We start from the raw sequence: 18,418 nt of genomic DNA on the forward strand, positions 1-18,418 counted from the left end.
AGTTGTATACTATTATTTATGTGTAATGAATACATAAAGATTATAGTACACTAGCTGTTGCCCCCTAAGTTACTCCTTAGTTCATCAGCTATATGCCAATAAAAGTCAAAATCGGTGCAGCCATTTCAGAAATTAGCCGGAAGAAACAGACAAACATAGATTTTTTTTTAATAAATGTGAATTGGGTGTATGAATCGTATGTATACATATTCATTTGCACGTATTACTACACGGTTAAGCGGTTACTTCAATATTACAAACAGACACTAAATTATCAATTATCCTTTCAGAAAGGTATAGAAGTGATGTATAACATAGTATTCTTTGAAAAACTTCTTAAACAAAGCCAGACTTCAATGAAAATGAACACAATAGAAGTACACTTGTTAAACTGTCGATTCTAATACTTGTTCAACAAATTTCAGAAACAGCTTTCGTGAAATCAACATTAATATTTGGCTGGTATAACCATTCTCCTTTCACGCCAATATCAGCCTTAAACTTAAACAGAATAGTGTTCAGAATAGTTTGTGTATTCAAAACGCTGCATACTTTACTGGCAGTATTGTACACATAATTGCCTGAATGCGGGCAATAATTATGACGTCATGAAATAACTCTGAACTAGTAGCAAGTTAATGGGAAATCGCTAAGTGATTCAAAGTTTCGTTCCATTGTGAACATATTCTGGTTGGTTCAGATGGAATATTTTAGGAGAATCGTTCTCAATTTTACGTAAAAACTAGCTTCTGTCAGAGGTTTCACCCCCAGTCTCATGGGAAAAAACGTCCTTTCCAAATTTCATCACGATCCCTTCAGCCATTTTGATTTGATTGAGTAACAAACATACAAACAAACTCACTAACATTGGCTTTTATAATATTAGTAAGATAAATGATCCAGAAATGGTAAAAAGTAAAATAAATAATCCCGAAGTTGTCTTTAACCCTATCCATGCCTATTGATTTATCTGAGCTCAGAATTCGAAGCTCAACAATTACAAATAACGTTGGGACGGTGCCATAGTAAACTCTAATGCATGTCAGTTCCAAAATTGGTTTCCTTTCAAAGGCTAGTAACGCACTTGTAACTTCATTGGTCCATGGGTGGTGTAAATCACTCTACTACCTGAATATCCATATGGTATATCTGGTATACTGTATTTAAAAAAATACAATACTCGAAGTCTTACCCAAAGTGCTCTATTCTATATTTTACTCTCAGACACGGTGGAGCATACGGTGGCGATGCGGCCTGCAACGAGGACTGAGCACTGCCTTCTCCTAAGGGATTTGGTCGGCGACGGCGATCTCTCACATCAGGCAATGGTTCGGGCCATGGTACGAGGTCTATTCGTACTCAAAGACCATCATATATAGATGGGGCCCAGTAACACTTATGTTGATCCTGAATTGCGGACTACCTAGCAGGCTACTAAGACTCCGACTCAAAAAGCAAGAGTAGAAACAGGGCGGCGTTCAGTCAGAAAGTGTCTGATACTCCTTCAAAAAAGCCTGAAGCATTAAGACTAGAAAGTAATGTGAACACGACATTACTAGCTTACAGCACAATGTTGACAACACTACAATAGACTGTCGGAATATGTAAATGTATCTAGTTAGGTGGATTCCCGCGGTCGTTACAGCACTACACATTAAGTTTGCTTGACAAAGCGCTGACGTAGACTTAAAGACTACACTGCATGTTGACGACAGATTCTGGTGAGTTATATTTTTAGAGGTAATGTTTAAAAGATTATTTAAAGACCCATCTCTTTACATTGAAACCTGTGCTTCAATGTCATGCAGTTGCGAGTGGTACTGTTTTTTGTTAAGGGAAGAAAATCATCCAATGACTTCTCCCGCCTTGGGTGAACCGAGAGGGAGTGTCAGACTCTTACTAACTAAAAGCCACACCGTTCCTACTCCTGCTCTCTGAACCGGAGCCCCGGTAACCTGCTAGGCAATTGCTGGTACCGTATAAAATTTGTAGAAATTACTTCAAGAAGCGGAAAAATCTATTTATACGTCATGTTAAAGCTTGAATATAACTTCTTTGTAGTACTTAATTTGTTTTCCAAAATCCCTTCTGGCATTTTGTTCGGGAAGTTAAACTCCGTTGTTATTAGGGTTGAAATTGAGAACTAGAATTGTGCCCGTTGGCAATAAGCTAACCCTTTATTTGTTGGGACTTATAACATAACTGGTGCAAATAGTGGATGCTTATAATATAATAATTGGTTTAAAATCAAGGTTGGTCCGATGGCTGGGCAACTGGCTGCCACGCAATGAGTAGTGGGTTCCATTCTCAAATGAAGCAACTCTTTGTGTGATCCGTACATTGTTGTTTCGAGCCTGGGTGTTTTGTGTATATGGGTTTATACAGGGTGCAGATTTGAAACCATGACAGAACTCGGGAGCATGTTACGGAAGTAAAAAATGTTCAATTTAAAATAAGGTTTCTGGCCAATAGTTAAAAACACAGCTATAATAAATTATTTAAGATTGGCCGTCTTTCAGAATAATTCGTCACCGGCGATTCTGAATATTTCAGAATCGCCCAACATGTCACGCACACAGCGTAACAAGACAGCGTCGAAGGTCAGTGGGCGGGGCTACGCGAGACGCCGCGCGAGTAGGCAGTTAGAAAGCGAAAAGAAAAATAATCACCAACATTTATTAATGATTTGATTGTTAACACATTTTCAATAATCTTAGAGTGCAGAAACAATCAATAAAAAAGTAGTACTCGTATCTTCAAAGAAAACGTAGGTATCAGCTGATTCATAACACTTACGTACCTAATGATTTACTTATTACGTTTTATTGCAATCCTGTTGGATACTAATAATTTAAAACTTAGTTATTTAAGGTCTGAATTATGAAAACACATCGCTACGAAAAGGTAGGTAGGGATCTAATCCAAACGCTCAGCTGTTTGCGAGCATAATCTTAGGTACCACTACCTACTAACTAATATCAACAAACACATTGTAGGTACGTAGGTAAGTTCAACCCAAAGTTTTATTCGTGTTTTAAATCGAATGATGTAAAATTTTGTTTCCTATTTGAATTAAGTCGTTACTATTAACCATTAATTAGTAACTGACTATAAGTTTACTTATTATTCTGCGCCATAGGTACAGTATTTATCAGTTGATTCATAATAGCTAATGAATTATGATGTATTAATTAAATTTTATTGGCATCCTGCTGAATACGTAAAACAACCAATTTCAAACTTAGAATCGTAAGATCGGGATAATAAACACACATAGGTAAGTAGGTAGTCCAAGCGCTCAGCTGTTTGCGGGCGTGATGTTAGATAAGTAGTTTACTAACGTATTCTGTCTACCTAGATACATTCAGTTCAAAGTTTTAAATCTAAAAATGGTTTCATCCGCATAACCTACGTACGTACTACGTACCTATCACCTACTTTATTGTTAGTTTGTTATTACCTAACTAACTTCTAACAATTAGTATACTACTTACCTACTTATTATCATTTCATGTATGTTCCTGCGGTAGTTATCAGCTGATTCATCGTAGGTACTAGTTAAGTAAAGATTTGCTTATTACGTCTTATTGCAATCCTGCTGAATATCGCTCAGCTGTTTGTTTCATTTTTGTGTGTTGGAACAATTTCTTTAAATTCATCGATCCTATTGATGCGTTCTTAATCCGATCTAAAATAAACTAGTTTCTGCTAGCGGTCTAGCTATTTAATCAGAATATCGCAGTGGCGGGCAACAACCGATACCATAACGAGTCGCGGGTTCGATTCCAGCATGGAACAACTCTGTATAAGTACCTAATCCACAATTTGTTGTATCGGGTCTGGGTGAGACGTAGTTATGTGAATTCAGTAGTTATGTAAAAATTGATATTTAGAGAGCCAAAACTACTAATGTACCGTAATTTGAAAGTTAATATCAAAATACGCATTGTACGAGTAGGTAAGTGTCCAAATGTTTATTCGTGTTTTAAATCGGTGGATTATAAAATTGTCGGTCAGTGGGTAGCCTTAGGGGCGGATTTGTCTTTCCTATTTATGCATTGATATTCCGCATACATACCTACGATAGTTACCAGCTGATCAGCTGATTCGTAATAAGTACATACTAAATGCGTTTCCTATTGGTGTAACTAATAAACAATTTCAAACTTAGTAATGGGCCAGTGGGTATCCTTAGGGACGGAATGTACAAGTAAATAAATTACATAAATATCTACCTGTGTCACTCGGAGTCCGGAGATTTTGTTCGTCTTCGTAATCTACCTATGCACAGTAACATAGGTATGCACTACGTCACTGATTGACTATTGTAACACTAAGACACTTATTTTGAATGTGTTTCAAGCACTAAACTTCTTACAGTCACTGGGTAATAGTCAGCATACGTAATTGTCATGCCTGTGTAGGTATTTTCTGGTTAAGACGAACATTTGAATAACTCGACGGAGAATTTTTCTACCGGTGGCGGGAAAGTAAACTACCTAGACTAAGTGTCTGTTATCATCATAAACACTAAACTTTGATAATTAATAAGACGGGAGTTCAAGGTCATGCATAAGAGATTTCGCAAGCGACTGCCACCGGCAGTGCCAAAACATAAACTGAATGCGTGTGCGTGCGCGCCACAGGGTGAGGGTGCTAGGGGGCGGAGCTTGTGGTGCGTTCGCGTTTCTTATTGGAATTTTAGGGAATTGGTAATAATGTCAAATACGTGTTTGAGTTTGTGTGCGTGTAATGCCGCGTTTTAAGCTAGTTACATAACGTTCGAAATGTGATAGGCGTAGTTCTCACTTACGGATTTGCGAATTTTACAAAAAAATAAATTCCCATTTTTTTTATTGATTTGGACTCAGAATCGATAGCCGAGTCACCTCCTTGAATGCGTCTCGTTTTTAAAAATACACCCTGTATATTTGTAAACGCACCCACAACATCGGAGAAAATCTTAATGTAGGGCAACGTTTTTAAAGAAAAAAATACTTATGTTCTACAACTTTGTCTACAATTTCAGGGACTAAAAGCGTGACATGTGTGAAACGTTATGCATGTGCATATAAAAAACACTATACGCACATACCACAACTCAACTAATCTAGAAAAAGCAACAAAATTTTATACACCCATATATCGCAGAAACATTAAAATTTTCAATCCACTACAGTAAGCAAGATTGTAGAAGCAAGCAACAAATTGCAACACAGCTACAGCTACAACTATTAGATTGTAACGGAAGGCTCCACATATGACAGGCGACGCAACGTCACGAGCCAACGTAAAGGTTTGTTTCATAATCCTTACGTAGTCAAGAAAGATTTGTACTCAATTTATAAGCTGATCGCGAGAAATATTGAAGAAGATGTTAAATAAAAGAATCCTTGAAGGATATATGCACAATTTTGTTGGTCCCAGGTTCACACTGGGCTTTGTGGTTACTCACTGTTGGTGATCTCTCAGTTGCGTTTGGTGGTAACATGCTTTTCACTTGCTTTTTTATTGTATAAGCCGGTAAACGAGCAGACGGATCACCTGATGGTAAGCAATAGATGTTGTCCATGGACACCCGAAACACCAGAGGCGTTACAAGTGCGTTGGCGGTTTTTTGGGGGTTAAAAGGGAATCGGGGATTAGGAAGATTGGAAAAGGGGATAATTAGGCCTCACCCACACAACGAATAACTGGTGGTATCACTCCGATCAAACGGGCCCATTCGTGCCAAAGCATGGTGGAAGCTCTCCCACACTACGTAGAAAAAAACATCACAACTTTCATACTTAAGAAAAAAATTAATATCATAGATTTCAAAATTCAATCAGTAACTCATTGTCTAGGCACGGTCATAATACTCGTAATGTAAGTTTATTAATAGATACAATACCCAAACAGCCAGTTTTTGATACGCAAAGGACTATAGGTAATATAATGCATTTAAAAAAGTATTAAATATAAGCTGAACCAAATATCCACAATAATGCCGAAGAGTTAAGGATTGCTTCACATCAATATTATTGTGCATCCATCGACCTCAATTCTGATCCCATGCTAATTAAGAAAACCCAGTCAACAACAAAACAGGAGATAACGCAAAGATACAAGTATGAAGAGTAATTTGCCATAAAATGGATAAACAATTAAGCAAATCCAATTTCAAGGAACATTCTTCTGAACACAAAAACAGACCAGTTTCCAGGGATAATATAATATTAACTAAGGGCACTTGTAAGCTAAACTCAAGAGATTCTATGAATCGGTCGCTTTGGGCGGATTTATAATTACTTTTCAGTACCAAGAATGAGAATATTAGGACGAACAAGTATTTATTTAAATGTCAATTACCACAGGTATCTCTATTTACATGTTGTTTTATATATAGGAGGTTTTTTTGAGGGGGAAATTCATCCAATTATTTCTCCCACCTTGAGGTAGGCGAGAGGGAGTGTCAGACTCTTACTGACTAAAATCGACCCGTTGCTACTCCTGTTTTTGGAGCCAGAGGACAGTCTGCAGCTCTGGTACCAAGAGCTTTAGGGCGAAAGAGAAATGCTTCGGCCGCGTCTTCGGATGCTTATAGTGATCTAATGGTTCCATGAGGCACGCGCATCAAACATCTAATCGAAACGGTTACTTGACTAGTTTAAAGTCTTACCAAGAGTCTATAATCGACATAATGAGAATTACTAAGCAAATATCTGATGCTCATAATGATGAGACCTTGAGTGGTTTGAAACTAGTCGCAAGTCTCACCAAGTCTCTACAGTCGACTCGGTGAGAATTACGAATATCTGATGCTCATAATGATGAGACCTTGAGTGGTTTGAAACTAGTTGAGTCTGGTCTAACAATAATGTGAACAAGCCGTACAACAAAATATAATATATCTCACGATAATTTTAAGTCAGAGAAAACAATCAAACAAAATCTTCCAACACACAAATAGACAATAACCCCATAACATAAATCTCAATACACCAACAAAATTCCCTTCAATCACAGTCTTATCGAAGGCAGAAGTTCACAAAAACTTTGGAAGTATGTCCCTTAGACCTCACAGACGCAACACCACCATCGATCACGTCCGACTGCCGTGTCCGGCGTCCGGTTCGTCCCTGGACGCACTAGAGACAACAACCCCAATCAAGAGCCGGATTTGTGCGAGCGAATTTCTTTCATTTGAAACTATGTTAGTTTTTGGCGTGATCTGAAGTATGTATGTGGTAGGTGTAGTTCAAAATGTTGTTGTATTTAGTGAGAGTTATGATATTTTTTATGATATTTAGGCTGTATTATGGATTAAGTCGTTTATTGAATGCTAGTAGTATCGTTGTCTATCCAAAATCATATATCGACGGCCCCTACGTAAACTATCGAAACTACAAAAAAACCATTTTCATTTTATTGCACTAATAGTATGTGGAGATAAAGATCTATTATTATATATATAAATTATGTTCCAATTGTATACCTACAACTATTTTTCAATCGAACAGAATCGTAACTGCATAAAATGAACACATTAAAACATCGAACCTGCCGTTTTCGATGATATACGCGGTCAGCGCTGCGCGAGCGAGACACGAAACTGCCTGTTTCGTCAGTGTTCCCCGAAATGTGAGTGAGGACGCACGTGTATTTTGAGGTTAGGATTACGTTAGTGTTTTTTTTTTACTTTTAATTCAAAATGAATAGGAGAGGTATACACATGGTAAATATAATATACTATCGAAAGTGGTAGATTCGATACTGTTCTAGTACAAAGAGCAAATTTGTACTGTCGAATCTACCACATTCGATAGTATTCCTTGGTATTTGTACTGAGCAATTTATCGAAAGTGACACATTCGATACTTTTCTCTGCTATGAACACATCGAATGTACCACTTTCGATACTTTACTACGGCAAAGTAATAGATTGTCCTACAATTTCGATAGATATAATATGTTTGTCTTGGATTTTCAGCATCTCCTGTGCGTCAATTCACCGACGAAGAGTGGAGATATTTAAATGATATTTACAAAGAAACTGATGCGGTTGACGGGGATTTTCTGTATAACGATTCTGAAATCGTTCCATCTCCTAAATCTGTCCAAGATTTTTATTGTCCAACAAACCAAACCTTTTTTTTACATTTGATGGGTAGACGTTTGGCTGCTATCTCACCTGATGGTAAGTGATGATGCGGCCTACGGTGGAGCACGTCTGCCCATAAGCAACCTATTCACTCGGGCCTTGAAGACACCCAGGTTATACCCATCAGGAAACACAGACTCCGGCAAGGAGTTCCACTCCCTAGCAGTTCGCACAAGGAAGCTTGAAGCAAAGCGCTTCGTGCGAGTGGGTGGGATATCTACCATGAAGCGGTGGTTTTGTGGTTCGATGATGAAAAGGACTAGGGGGAATCAAGTTGTGCAATTCCCCCGCACACTCTCCGAAATGTATCCGGTAATAAACGGAAAGGCTTGCAACCTTACGCCTGTGTTCGAGGCTTTGAAGCCGGGCCTCCACAAGCGCATCATCGTTGATGAGCTTCTTGGCACGCCTTTCGATTTGTTCTGGCGCATCGAGCTGGTATTTAGCCGAGCCGTCCCAAAGGTGAGAACAGTACTCCATACAAGACCGAACCTGCGCTTGGTACAGGCTCAGTAGCTGTTCCTATGTGAAATACCGTCTCACCCTCCAGAGGATGCCCAACTTCCTACCAGCCAGATGCGCCTTCGACTTTATACAACGTGTAACAAAAAGAGGGTATACATATCAATTGCACGGTTTCTAGATAACATAACAAACGATACGGGAAGGGTTTTTTAAACTCATGTTTTCATGGTACCATGTTATGAATTTTTTCTAATCGCGCCGACGCGCGAATCAAAATTAGGTAGACAGGTACTAGGTGATCAGAATGACAGAAAAAATGTTTCGTAATATTAGCGTGTGACACGTTTGTATGATTTGAAATCAAGAACTATGCGATACCAAGTATTTGGTACTAATTTTTTTAAACATATTTTTTGCTGAAACTTTGTCTAGAGATTCTATTCAACCTGTATTCATCAGGGCTTCTTGATGTATATGGGTATTTTGTTACACCTTGTATACGAGCCGAAGTTTAGGGTAGGCGATAGAGTTACGTCCAGAAGCTCAAGATGATCCGATATTGGAACGGATACATCTCGGAAAGTAGGAGTCAGCGGAAATTGGCTCCGTTTGGCAGAGAATAGACACGCCTGGGTTTTGGTAGCATTGAACTTGACCAAGTTGGCGTCACCCCAATCGGAGACCGCCTTCAAGGAGGAGTTCAACCATTCGACCATGGATTCTCTTAGAGACTGGATCTGTGTTCCGCTAGTCCGCGCATCGGACACATACCTTTCAACAACTGTGCTGTCATCTGCATACCCAAATTCGTCGTTGATATGCAGCAAAAAGAGCGTTGCTGAAAGTACTGTCCCCTGAGGACTCCGGCGTTGATGCCAAATTGGTCAGACGAGCAGCCATCAATGACTACTCGGATTGACCGACCCCTAAGGAAGTCAGCAATCCATCTGCACAGATCAGCGGGAAGTCCATATGCAGGAAGCTTGCCGATAAGGCTGTCGTGCCAAACCCTGTCAAAGGCCTTCAATACCGCTAATGCCTCCCCGTGCTTCTCGATGGCCTCGCTCCAAATGTGGGTGGCATACGCAAGAAGGGGACCTTCTGTGGATCGGTTGCGGCGAAACCCATACTGCTGATCGCTGAGGAGGTCGTTACCTTCAAGGTATGCCAGGAGCCTGTTGTTAAGTACACGTTCCGACGTGACTGAGATTGGTCGGTAATTGTTAGGGTCGGCACGACTACCTTTTTTGGGCACAGGCTGCACGTTGGCCTGCTTCCATGCCACCGGCACTTAACCAGTCTCAGGCGCACAGGTTTTTAAAACCACAGCTGAGATTCCTTCGAGTCCACTGGCCTTGTTCACGTCAAGATTACGCAACGTCTTATATACCTCCTTCTATCGGATGCGAATTTTTGACATATTCGTCTCGCAAACTCTATGGAGAGAAGGAGGCAAAGCGCCACCAGTATCAAGACGTGAAGATTCCGCAAATAGAGAAGCAAACAGGTTTGTTTTCTCTACCGCGGTGTGTGCCAGCGTCCCGTTAGGCCCCAGGAGAGGTGGGAGTAAAGGGCGGCAGAAGTTCGATTCAACTTTAGTGCAAAACCGTGCAATTACTACGTTTTTAAGTTCTTTATTTTTTAATACAAATTGCTTGATTAACAATATTTGATTGATTTTCTTCATTTGTCACTAATTCCCCAGAAAAAATAGCAGTAAAAGCTTGACATAAATAAATAGTTGGAAGGTATCTCATATCGAAACTAGTCTTATGTTACCTTGACTTGAGCAATGTAACAATGAATACAATCGAAAGTACCACATTCAATAGTTTACTAGAGATACTTGTCGTGGAAAAGTATCGAAACGGGCACATTCGATAGTAGATTAAAATTTTTTGTCATAGAACACTATCGAAACTGGCACATTCGATAAAAAAGTAACCAGAAGTAACCAAGAAAAGTATCGAGTGTGTAATATTAGAAAAAGTATGATAATTATGAAAAACTACAGTAGATAGTATAAAACACTAATATTTTCCACGTTAGATATACTGGTAATATTGAATATACGAATTTCATGTTTAACAAAAATCTAAATCGAAACTTAGAATCGCTCTCCTGTAAAGTAGAGGTTTTGTAGTTTCGATAGTTTACGTAGGGGCCGTCGATATGTTTACTTATTTTTCTAAATTCTATCTTCAAAATCATTCGACCGTTTAAAATTGGTTGCAACATCATCATTAACACTTCGACAACTTATGATGCATATACATCGCAATACTTACAAGTAATATACTGAACACCAATATACGTATATCGGAATGAAGTATCTGTTTGTTTTGACAAAATTCGTCGAATACTGCAAGTTTTGGGTACTTATGTTGCCTCACTCTAGGATGTTCTCTTGTGTAGTGGGACCGTAAGAAATTAAGTGATTTACATTGGCAGCAGCGACAGTATTCAGCGTCGAACAAATCTTTCAACTTTAAAATCGTCTAACTTTCGAAACTAAGTTTCGTCCTACTACCAAAAAGCATGTACCATAACTACCTTTGCATTCGTAATCACTAAACACCCAATTCACAATCCGCCGAACCAAAATCAAAACTACACAAACTTTCCCGTAAAACATTCCGCCCGAGGTTTGAAAGCATGTGAGCCAAAATTCCGACAGAAAGCAACTCCTGTATCTAGCATTTAGCAGAATTGCACAAACAAGTTGCCAGACATCTATCATTGCATATCTGATATCGTTGGTACTTTGTTTGCAGTGCCATGCATGGGTGTAACTGTGAATGTTCGAATGAAACTACAAACTATAGATGCTGAGCTCACACACACATAGAAAGACAGAATAAAAGCGATCAAGCCACACGGAATTCTCCTCAAATCTCTCTTCAGCTGCCTGTACATGTGCACTGAGCTTGTGTGCGTGACACAAACAGAGCATATAGGGAGTTTAGTTTTCAATGTAGTTGCTGCCTACAATGTGGTTAACCGTCTCACTGGCTACGGAAACGTAGAATATGGGGAGTGTGGCAGGTGCAATCGTAACACGTGCGATTCCCTTTTTTTGTGAACAGAAACGAACGATAATTCAAGGCAGACATCTTGGATTTGTAGAATTATTTCGTACGCTTAGGTTCAAATTGGAAATTCCATTTGGTTTCAGAATGCAAGTGAAGGTTTTGAAAAATGTTTCGGTAGCAAATTATGGTTTGGTAAACTGTGCTATTGAATATTGGTCCTAATGTCTTAGTAGTTTGGATTATTCTCCTATGATAGCGATAATTGGGATGTTCGATGGCATCGGTGTCACAGTAACTAAACGACATACACGGAACAACTCTTTGTGTAATCCACCAACTGTTGTCCCAGGTCTGGGTGTGATACGTATGTGAATCTTTATATTTCGACACCAGCAATTTATACTGCGCTAACTCGAAATTTGGAAAAAACGTTTTTTTATGCCAAGTTGCTTAAAATGTGTGTTTACATACGTCATAAAAAAATTGAGAAAAAATATGTAAAAATAAGAAAGTTACAAATCTTATAAAACGCTAAGTAAAGGTACTTTTTGAAATCACTCGATTTATATTACGCCAACTAATATTAGCGGAGTGTGCGCGGCGATCACTTTGGTCAAAGTCCGTGCAACACTGCACTAACTCATAGTTAGCGTAGTTTAGTGCGTTCGGGTGTATACTTGATCGCATGTAAAATGAACGACTTAGCGACTTTTAAATGGTAAATACTTATGTGTTTACGTATTAATTAGTTTATTAATGGTACGTTGACTATTCTTTTTGTAAGTAAGTACATGTTATTTATAAAATTATTGAAATATGCATCAGATGATTGATCATGCACTACGACCTCCCGTACTACACTACGCTAACATTAGTTAGACGTGTATAAGATGTAACATTTTTTTGATGAATTACGTTTATATACGGCTAACTTGCGCTAAATCAAAAAATAGAAATAATTAAGGAAATATAAATATGAGATATTACAATGAATAAATTAAATATTAAGCATACCAAATTTCAAAAAAGTATCTTAATTAATGTAAAAGTTATCACGTTTTTCCCTTTAAACGCCTCTACTGTAAAGTACGCTTTTTTGAGTTAGCGTAGTATAAATTGCTGGTGTCGATTTGTAAGCGCGTAGGAATAAAATCTAGTGTGAAGCCCAGCCCGATGTTTGTTTGATGATTTCTACAGATTAGTTACTTTTGCTATTGCGGTTGAAAAGTTTAAACAAACCTGGTCTTTTGGTACTGTATATACGAAAACAATCACACATACTGCTATCCTTACCATGATATCTGTTGTGTAGCAAAAATCATGATATTATTTTCTTTGTTACGTGTATCTAATACCAACCACCTAACATTCCCACATTATTATTCGCAGCCATTCACCACCAACAAAACACTATCCAGAAAATTCCTAAAACCTCAGAAAACTAGTCCTTATAACAACGTAACTAGAGGTCATGAACTCATCATCATAACTGTTATGAGCGTAGCAATCAATAGGAAACGAAAACAAAGGGAGATTGGCGCCGTATCTTTTTTGTTCTAGTCCGGATATTACTTTGAACGTACTACAATCTATGTGGCTTAAGTAGGGAGTTTCTTGTTTAGAATCAATCTGCGCGGATCGAAAGAAAACTGGTCCTTTTTTACGAAATCCGGTCCTTTATGTTTCTTGAATCAAATATAAATTGTATTGACTGAGATAATGTGTTCGGTTTTAAGGAATGGAAGTGGTTTTAAGATAAAAGCTAGATTAGGTGAATGAATGAATTGATTTGAATTTTTGACGTTACTTGAATAATGGTGTAGATTAAGTGCTCTGTCCACGAGTGATGAAATCAATTATAATAAAAAAAAAATCACGTTTTAGGCCGCGTTTCCATTGAAGCGGAGCGGGGCGGAGAAGAGCTTAGCGGTGCACGAATTGACCAATCACTATGCTCGAAATCTCCGCTCCGCTTCAATGGAATCAGCATGAGCGGGGCAGCGCAGAGCTGAGCGGATATTCATAAAAATATATAGCGAGACGATGCGGTGCGGAGGGCAGCGGGGCGGTGCTATGCGGAGGACAGCGGGGCGGTGCGGAGCAGCGCGGTGCGGTACTGTACTGTACTTAAGACAAGGATAGTGACACTAACACGACGCCAATGCTAACGTGTGACAGAGACATATAATCGAGTACCGAGTATTGTGGAATAAGCACGAAGATTCACGAAGTAACCAAAAAGGGATTCCAAGTAGCGTGTGTGAGGGTGTTGTTTTTCGATTTTCTTAAAATCGATTACTACGAAACAAATTACTTATCAAACAAAAATATATTTATTTTCAACAACAACAATGTTATATTGATGTTTTAAATTTTCTTAAACAGTCGTTACTCAAATAGTCGTTAATGATAATTGATATTCAAGTAAATCATAACTTTCAATTGAGAAAATACTTTCTTTTAGTTTTATTTTCATGTCGAAATATCGTTTATAAAATTAACTATATTTGTAAATCTTATTTAATTTAATATATCATATAAAAAAAAACAATAAACTCTAAATGAAAATATCGATTGCGATATTTGATCGATAAAGGGTCTATTGTATTTAGACATGGTCAATCTCTCAATATGATTCCAAAAGTATGCTCCGCTCCGCCTCACTCCACTCCGCTGACCATTTTTCACCGCTCTTCTCCGCCCCTCTCCGCCCAGCTCCGCGTCAGTGGAAACACTGACAACTTTTCACCGCTCTTCACCGCTCTTCTCCGCCCCGCTCCGCGTCAATGGAAACGCGGCCTTAGTCCTAACTTGCTATAACGAAAACCGAAACAATAATATCTACAGATTTTTGTTCTAGGTCTGAGCGTTATTCGTACATGAAATTATGTAATGTATGTTTTATATACATCACACAGAAGAAAAGCGTAACATAGGACAATGACCATAAAATAAGTATAGAAAATATCAGGAAATTTATTCCAATTAAACCATAAATCTGGGGGCACGGTAGTGCCCCCGCCAAGACGAGCCAAGCGAAGCGCAAGCGCAAGGGCACTACCTACCTTTTCTCGAAGCGCTTCGTCGTATTTTTGAACCTTCATAACTTGAGTTTGGGTTATACCAGATAAACAAAATTTTCAGGATATAATGTCAGTGGTAGACTTAATAAACCTCTAAAGTTTCAATTGCATAGCTCTTACACTTTAGATTTTATTGATATCTAAAATACCCCGATTTCGTCACTCACTCACTCACTCACTCACTCACTCACTGATGATCAACAAAATTCTTAAGGTACTTCCTGAAGTCCTAGAAAACTGAAATTTGGTATGTAAGCTAGTATTAGTACCCAAACAACAAAAAAATCCTAAAACTTGGAACTTTTACCCCCAACCCCTTAAACTAGGGGGTGAAAGTTTGTTCGAGACTTCCGCAACTTTTGACGCTAGAGGTCTGAATGCGGCCGCGGAGGGTAAAAATCTGAAATAGGGAAACTTAATTCCCTATTTCCTGCTTGAGATCTGAAAATTATACACAAGTACATAGAACACAAACTTTTCATCAAATCAAAACATTATCCTACCCATAAGTACTTCGATATGAATAATATTACTACACTTCACTTCGGTAAGTGTTTATTAATCAACCTATACTTTTGAACATAAGCATCGTAAGTATAGTATGCGCCAACGCCCGCCGCCTGCCCCTCGTCCCCGCACAGTAGCTAAAAATAATCGGCCCGTCAGCGAGCGCGGCACCCGAACGCGGGCAGACGCGCGAGGGCAGACGTCGTTGACGGTTGTCTCGTTGAATGAAAAGTTTTCGGAATATTTCGGTGATTTAAAAGTTTGCTATCGCGGAGAAAAAAACCATTTGCCTAATATTTAATTGTTAGTAGTTTAGTAGGTAAAGGTTTAGATACTAGTGTTTTAATTTTCATTGATAAAAAGTATTAGGATTACGTTTGCAATTTTCTTATAAATTTAGTAGTTTAGTAGGTGAATTTGTCGCTCATTTTATCTTTCTATCATAAGCAACCTACAAAAAGAAATGAAATCCCACAAAAACATTTCATGTTAAATGTTGCCAAGACGAGACCATATAGCTCGCACTGTCAAAAAGTAATCAGATCCCGTGTAGAGCCAAGTTTCTAACCCTATACTTTGAACTGGCGAGTTGGCCGCACGGAAAGAGTTTAGAAGATTGAATAGATTTTTAAGCTCAAGCCCATATGACGAATAGCAAAAAGTCCGTGCGGCCGACTCGCCAGTTCAAAAGTATAGGGTTAGAAACTTGGCTCTACACGGGATCTGATTACTTTTTGACAGTGCGAGCTATATGGTCTCGTCTTGGCAACATTTAACATGAAATGTTTTTGTGGGATACTTACTTACAAACTTTTTTTGTACTTAATACTTTATCAACGTCAACAAAGAAATAAATAAATAATAATCTGTCAGTCTGTCCGTCAGTGAAGCTAGATCATAAGCATGTAGTCATAAGTACTACTATAAATATGACGGATAGGTCGATCAAATCGGTATTATTATTATTCTCATACAAATCTAAGACTCAATACTTAAAACCAACACTAAATACCGTATTAACGTACCAAAGAACATTCTAGTAAGCCTAGAAAGCCAGATGTAAGATATAAATGAAGTGCCATCAATTCCAGATTTCCAAGGGGTTGCCTTTAATGGGGGAGACTGAAATATGTGGCCTATTTCACAACCGAAGTTAACCCCAAACGGTGCCAAGACAAGATAAGGATTGCAGTTCCAAGCCAAAACAGGACCCATAGTAATTATATCTATTTTGGATAACGAATTATGACTTGTATTTGCCAAGTTATTGGATTTATTTTTCTTTAATTAAGGTTTGGGATTAGTTTTTTTTTTTAATGAGATTTGTTTTAGCGTGGTGCTAAGAGATGGAAATAAATACTGATTAAGTTTTTTTAGTGCATCATTGGTTGAATGGTTACAAGTGCTACTGCTGGACAAGGGGTCGCGGGTTCGATTCCCATTCTAAACAAAACTATTTATGTGGTCAACCACGGGCTATTTCGCGTCTAACAAAATCTATGTTCATTCATAAAAATTGAGAACCTCCTGCGGTTCGGGAAGTCGGTTAAAAATATCTTAACGTGATTCGAGAGGTTATCGACATGTGCAATGTGGTTTCGGTTATCATTGTACCGATAGTCTTGTTAACCAAAATATTAATAGTCGTATTAGCCAAAGTATGTATATTTCCCCTTCTCAAAACCATTAAGGGCCGATTTTATAACAGGAAGGAAAACTCAAAGCAAATTAACAAGGAAAGAAATATTTTTAAACATTTTAAAGGATTTCGATTATATGTTTTTTAAATTAAGAACTCTGTCTTATTACTTTTTCTGAGAAATGAAAATGGTTACATGCTATAATTATTTTTCGTAGAAATTCCTATTTTATAAATAGGAATAATAAAATGATAAGGAAGGAGAAATAATGAATAATAGGCTTACTAAAAATAAAGGCTGGAATATGGTACACTATGCCCATTCATTATTTTAGAAGTACATAATACGATTCTTGCGGATTCGCTTTCCTGATCGGACTAAGTACGTTTTTTAAAGGGGGGAAAGTCATCCAATTTCTTCTCTCGCCTTGAGTGACGCGAGATAGAGTGTCAGACTCTTACTGACTAAAAACCACCCCGTTCCTGCTCCTACTTTTCGAGCTGGAGCCCCGGTAAACCCGCTAGGTATTCCGTAGCTCCCGATCAGGCATCAGGCCTATTGGGCTCGAACAAAGTACGGGCGCAGTTTTCAACTTAAAATTTTCAATAACAGCACAAAATCTTACTAATATTATAAATGCAACAGTTTCTAAATTTGTGTGTATGTTGGTTACTCAATCGTGTCAGAACGGCTGAAGGATGAAATTTGGGACAGGGGTACATTATGGTCTGGAATAATACAATGGCTACCTTTTATCCAACGCGAACGTGGGCAAAGTCACTGGCAGAAGCTAGTCTGAAATAATACTTACTATTTAGTTCCAGTTCTATTACATTTTAACTTAACTAGCGAAAAGTAAATGTCTACTTCTGCCTACCCCAAAACATTGTAGTTTCAAATAACAACAAACTCACGTTTAACCTTCTAATAAACATTGCAATAATCATCACTTCGTTACTGCAGTCAAATATAAACCTTCTTTACTGCGCTGCAATGTCCACATTTACATAAACCCAATATACCTTTAAATCTTGTGAGATTGTCTCAAAACGTTCCGTGTTAGGGTTGGCGATATTCAAATATTTTTTTCTTTAGGCTTTTTTTATTATATTGAGATAACACCAGGAAAAATGCTGGTTATGTAATGATCAATTGATGGTGATTCTGAATAATACGCCAGATATAATTGCTATAGAAAAATCAATCAGCTTATCCCTAAAAATATGTAGGTAGTAATTTAATAAATATGTAGGGTGTGATGTTTTATAAGCTAAAAAACAGAATCTAGCGGGTTGCCGGGGCTCTGGCTTGAAACTAGAGTAGAAACGAGGTGGTTTTAATCAGTCTAACACTCCTTCTCGCCTCACCCAAGGTGGGAGTTAAGTAGTCATTGAATGATTTTCCCCCCTAGAAAAACTAGGAAAAGAAAGGATCTTCTGTGTGCGTCATTCCAGGTGTATTAGATCCTTAACATTAATCCTTTCTCATTCATAAAAATGCAATACAAGTACACCTAGCACGAGATACCCCTTCAATTACTCAACACAA

This window comes from Spodoptera frugiperda, chromosome 14 (genome assembly GCF_023101765.2).
Source record: "Spodoptera frugiperda isolate SF20-4 chromosome 14, AGI-APGP_CSIRO_Sfru_2.0, whole genome shotgun sequence".
Lineage (NCBI taxonomy): Eukaryota > Metazoa > Arthropoda > Insecta > Lepidoptera > Noctuidae > Spodoptera > Spodoptera frugiperda.